We start from the raw sequence: 6,403 nt of genomic DNA, 5'->3' as shown, positions 1-6,403 counted from the left end.
AGGAAAAAACAAGCCAATAAATAAAATCTTAGTACAGCTTAACTGGTAAGGGCTTGATGATAGTAATATTTGCTTTATGGTCAGTGTGGGAAAATGGAAGAGTCAGGATTTTTGGAGTTCAAGTCCTGCCCTTGACATGTAGTAGATAAGTGAACATGGGCAACAGCTAAAAATCTCAATGGCCCAGATAGCACCCAAAGACTGAAAATTATACAAGAGTTGTCAATCTAAAGAAATTCCTTAATGACTATTAAAAGGCTATGAATGTATTTGCAGTGTGAATTATTAGGTATACTTAAGCTAGGGTCTAGAAAACCAGGGTTCAAATATTGTCTCAGATACTTTGTAGCTGCACAAGTCTCAATCTCAGTTTTCTCAATAGTAAAGTGGGAAAAAACAGTTACTAGAGCAATTGTATCTACCAAAAGATACAATAAGCATAAAGTATTTTTCAACCTTTAAAGTACAAGGTAGGATTCTTTTTGTACAGCAAAGTAACAGTTTGGACATGTATACATATATTGTATTTAATTTATACTTTAACATATATAACATGTATTGGTCAACCTGCCATCTGGGGGAGGGGGGGGGGAGGGAAGGAGAGAAAAATTGGAACAAAAGGGTTGTCAAAGGTCAATGCTGTAAAATTAATCATGCATATATCTTGTAAATAAAAAGCTATAATAAAAAAGTACAAAGTAGAAGTCAGTCATTACTATTATTGTTATTATTGTTATCATTACAATTCCACAAACCTTAATCAAGAACCCTGTATGTATAACCCATTGTGTGAGGTGTCAGAGATACAAAGATGAAATAAGACACAATTTTTGTTTTAAGAAGCTTCTTATCTGGAATATGAATGCTATGGAATATTAGTGTTCTATAAGAAATGATCAGCAGGAAGATTTCAGAAAGGCCTGGGGAGACTCACACGAGGTGATGCTGAGCAGAGTATGTAGAACCAGGAGATCGTTGCATACAGCCAACAATAAGATTATACAATGATCAGTTCTAATGGATGTGGCTCTTTTTAACAATGAAATCATTGAAGCCAGTTCCAATGATCTTGTGATGAAGAGAGCCATCTACACCCAGAGAGAGGATTGTGGGAATTGAGTGTGGATCATAACATAATACTTTCACTCTTTTTGTTATTGTTTGCTTGCATTTTGTTTTCTTTCTCATTTTTTTCCTTTTGCACTGATTTTTTTCTTGTGCAGCATGATCTTTGAAAATATATATATAGAAGAATTGCACATGTTTAACATATATTGGATTATTTGCCATCTAGGGAAGGGTGAGGGAAAGGGAGGGAAAAATTTTGGAACATAAGATTTTGCAAGGGTGAATGTTGAAAATTATCCATACATATGTTTTGAAAATAAAAAAGCTTTAATTAAAAAAGAAGCTTCTTATCTAATTGTCAATAAACATTTAATAAGTCCTTATAATGTACATTGTATTCTGCTACAATGCATGAAAAAAAATATAGCCACACAGTCTAATGAAGGAAGCCCACACTCTAATGAGGGAAGTTCATTATCCAATAATGAGTAGAAGGGAGAGGCTTGTGCAAAAAATTATGAGAAATTCAAAGAGAAGTGATCAGAAAGATCCAGGTGTGAAAATTCCTAATTACAGTTCTTTTTACTTTCATAAATTGGACAAATGAAGCAAACACTAATCAGTACAATTAAAATTACAAGATCTCCATGTTGGGAGTTGAGGAAACAACTAACAATCAAGTTTGGTTGGAATATAACATACAGAAGGGTATTTCAATGTGCAGATATATCCCCATTGATGAACTTAATTCTATATACAACCTGGTATATACAGCTTCTGGTAATCAATAATATGGGTGATATATTTTTTTAAACCACTTTGTTTTTCTGATGTGGATAGTTGAATGAATTCTTCCACATTGCAGTGGATTATTTTTTTGGAAAAGATGGATGTTTTCAGACCTCAGTGCAATTAATGAAATGTCACATGAGAATAAAAACATTTAAAGAACCCCACCAATGTGAAATATTTTTTGTTTCTTTGCTTGGACTTTACAAAGGACACATCATATGCTAGTTGAATTCAGTTTTCAAGGACGTGGGGATATATTCTGTGAAGATTTCAGAGCATTTGAGTATACTTAGAACTATGAATTAAATAATATCTTATGTGTGTGTGTTGCATGGGATAAAGCCTAAAATAAATGTGCTTGCTCCCATGCTTCTTAGCATGATGTTTACAGCAATGTTGTAAGATGCCTTCAATGAGGATGAACACAGGACAAGGTCAGATACCACACTAATGGCAAATTATTTAACTTGGAAAAGCTATAAGTCAAGACTAAAGTAGAGGAAGAGTTGGTGATGTTTTTGTTCCCAGATGATTGTTCACTCAATGTGGCCTCTTAAGCTGACATGCAACAAAGAAAAGTCTGGTTCTCTGCTGCTTGTGCTAATTTTGGCCTAAGAATTAATAACAACAACAAAAAAAAACCCCCACAGATGCTCCACCAGCCAGCATCACATCATCCATATGTGGAACTATTGAGTACAGCAAATCAAGAAGTTTAGAATACTGTGGATCAGTTTATTTCCCTTGGTAGAATACTTTTCAAGGATGTCCATTGATAATGAGATTGACACATACATTGCCAGAATTAGCTCGTAAATATAAATAAATAACTAAAGTAAATAGGAAAATATGGGAGAGGAGAGGTATTAGACTGACTACCAAACTGAAGGTCTGCAGAGCTATTATACTGACCTAATTGTTAAGTGTCTGTGAAACCTGGATACTATACCAGCATTATGTCAGGAAACTGAATCATTTCCATTTGAATTACCTAGAAAGATTCTGAAGATCACCTAGAAAGAAAAGGTACCAGACATTGAGGTCATTTTCAAGCTAAACTGATGGGCTGGCCATGCGTTTGAATACCAAATATATACTTGCCTAAAAGACTAGTTTATGCAGAACTCATACAAGGAAGACATTTCCATGCTGGTCAGAAGAAGCAATATAAGTCCATTCTCAAGATCTCTCTGAAGAACCTTGGGATTGATTGCATGACCTGGGATACCCTGCCATAGGACCACCTAGCATGGCAGCCCCTTATCAGAAAAGTTCTGTGCTCCAGGAGTAAAACTGATCTGCAGTAACTCAAAATAATCATGAGGTGCACAAATTTAGAGAGTTCATGCCAAATGTTTATACAGACTATGTGTACCTGATCTGTGATGGAGCCTTCTGATCTTATATTAGTCTAATTAGCCACAGTAAGACACACTGTAACTTGACATAGTGATATCACTTTGATCCTCTTCAAGAACAAAGGACAACCAACCAGTACCCAAAACAGATAACTCATTTAGAAGCATAAATTAGACTTGATAAAATATAATTTAATAGAGATAAAAGTAAAGATTAATACTAGGATTTCAAGTACAGGATTGAAAAGTGGGTTAACCACTTGTTAACCAAAGCAAGTCATGTAAAAGGACCTTGGAGTATTTTCAGAGGAGACAAACTCGTGGTCAGTAGTCTTAAGCCACCTCAAATTTTCAAATGAATTCCAAACTAGATTAAAATGTAGTTAGGAAATAAGTATTCAACAAAATGAATAAAAATAAAATATAACATAGATAATGTTACTTTGAGGTTTTCTCAAGTCAGTGTGTAGCCCACAGGCATCTTCTATACTTGATTTTGAAACTATTGGTCTTGATGGATGCCTGTTCAGTAAGTAAGCTCTGAAAAAAATCTAAGGCAATAGACGTATCAATAGTAGTGAAATTATCAAAATTGATTCTATATCGGTTTTTAACAGATTTTGTTTTATTACTGCTTTGTCTCTAAACTTAGTTTAGAAATTCATTTGTCCAGAAAGGATTTAAGTTGAGAAATTCAGTTTCTTTCTCATCAGTATCTTTCTACTCTTGCCTCAAGGAAATCTATTATCCTTGAAGGATATGGGTGGACATCAAGAATGTCTGGTTGTGGCTCTTTTCAACAATTATGCAATAATTCAGGCTAATACCAATAGACTTGTGATGGGGAAAGCCATCTGTACCCAGAGAGAGGACTACAGGGACTGAGTGTGGATCACAACATAGAATTTTCATTTTTGTTGTTGTTTGCTTGTTTTTTGTTTTTTTCTCATTTTTTCCCTTTTTGAGCTGATTTTTCTTGTGCAACATGATAACTGTGAAACTATGTATAGAAGAATAGCACATGTTTAACATAAATTGAATTACTTGCTGTCTAAGGGAAGGGGTGGGGAAAAGGGAAGGAGAAAAAAATGGAACACAAGATTCTGCAAAGGTGAATGTTGAAAACTCTCCATATATATTTTGAAAAAAAAAAAAGCTTTTTTTTTTTTTTTTTTTTTTTTCAAAAAATATCTAGTCCACTATTTCTGACCTTTCAGGTGGACTGAAACAGTGAATCATTTTTAGGGCTAGGAGAAGAGAAGGTTTTGTTAAATACCTCCCAATTTCCAATCAATCAGATTGTTCCCCATGTCTCAGCTCTATAACCAATCATATTGATTTCACCATTCATGATAGCAAGCTCTTGTAATAGTCATGACTTGTTCTATGCCTGTTTTCTTCTTTGTTCTGTAAGCTCCAAAAGAGAATTGTCTTCTCCATTTGGGATCTTAGTTTTCCTGAGAAAGCTAATATACTATTTATTAGTATATTCACATGCCTTAATAATAAATTCACTATGTTCAGAACTTTGTGCCTCAGTTTACCTTTTATAAGAGAGTCCAAAATGAAAGAGATGATAGCAACTCTGTATTCCTCCTTGGTCATATAACAATTAGAATATGGCATTTGCTTCTTGGGGATATATTTTGGAAAAGACATTGACAAGTGAGAATACATTCTGAGGAAGGTGAACCAGAAAGCTGAGTAGACACTAAACCATGTCAAATAATGATAATGATAGACAGAAAGATCCAATGATATTTAATATGCACAAGAAAAGAATTGGGAACATGATTAAAAAACTGGGATGAGTCATGGAAAAGAATTAGAACTTGCTTGGATCCAGAGATAAATTTATAAGGCAGATTTGTGTTAACACAAAGAAAAGATTTCTATTAATTAGAACTGTCCCAGAGTGGAATGGACTAGATTATAAAGGAGTAACTTTTATGTCAGTGCAGAATCTTCAAAGCAGAATCAAGATGATTATTTACTGGGAATGATGTTCTCTGGTCCAAAATTTTGATTGGGGCAGGGGATTATTAGTGAGGAAACTTCTACCAATGCAATGAGTCATTGATCTGCAAAGTGGAACTTTAGAATGTTATTTGGGGACATTGAGGGATGACATGAGTTGCTCAAGTCAACCAGTATCATCAGAGACCAGATTTGGACCTGGCTATTCCTGATCCCAAAACCAACTTGATTTTTTGTGACATACCAATTTTCCTATGTATTGACTTTGGGTTAAACTACAGCTTCTTAAACTATTGGTTGCAACCCCATATGGAGTTTCATAACTGAAAGTGGAGGTCCACAAAATTAAAATTTATTATCAGTAAATGTTTGATTTGTATTCCTCTTTTATATGCCTTTCTAAAGTATAGAGCCATAAATAAATTCAGAGGATTATGGGTCTAAAACTTGATGGGATCTCAGAGATCATCTAAACAAAATGTCCTCATTTTACAAATGAATAAACTGAGACCCAGGGAGATTAAGTAGTTTGTCCAGTAACATATAACCAGCAGGTATTAAATATTTACTGAGAATCCATGTCTTCTTATTCCCAAGACAATACCTTTCCCCCCACTAAACTTTGTTGCTTCCCTATGAAGCTAAACTTTATTTACTCCTTGTACTGAAAAGAGTTGAGTTCATAGAACTTGCATTCCAATCCTTGCTTGGCCATGTATTAAATGGGCATCTTTCCCCAAATTATTTTTGTCCTTTGTAAGATGGGACTACAAGCCCTTTCCTGCCTGTTCTGCCTGCTTATTTTGGAGATCAAAAAGATGATACATTAAGAGTACCTTCATAAGGCTCTTCAACCTAAGTTACTAGACATACACAAGTGTGGGTACCCTGCCTTTATTACATGTATTCTCAAAGGTGCTATTGTATGGACCTCACCCAGAAGGTCAGCAAGAGAAACCAAACTGTGATTAACTGAGGTTTGGGATAGACAGCCGTGAATATTTGGCTGGTATTTTCTGGTGGCATTTGCCTCATCAGGTCAACCCACACCTGCTATAAATCCCTGTACCGCAGCCAATTACTAATTTTGTGGACATTTAAATTTGCTGTCCACTCCCAGAGAATAATTACCGCTATTTAATTGTATTCATAATTTAGCACACACCTGAAAAATACACTGTGAAATATCAGAGGGTTTCCCTTTTAAT

Source organism: Sminthopsis crassicaudata, chromosome 4 (genome assembly GCF_048593235.1).
Source record: "Sminthopsis crassicaudata isolate SCR6 chromosome 4, ASM4859323v1, whole genome shotgun sequence".
NCBI lineage: Eukaryota > Metazoa > Chordata > Mammalia > Dasyuromorphia > Dasyuridae > Sminthopsis > Sminthopsis crassicaudata.
This window is presented reverse-complemented; position numbering follows the sequence as displayed.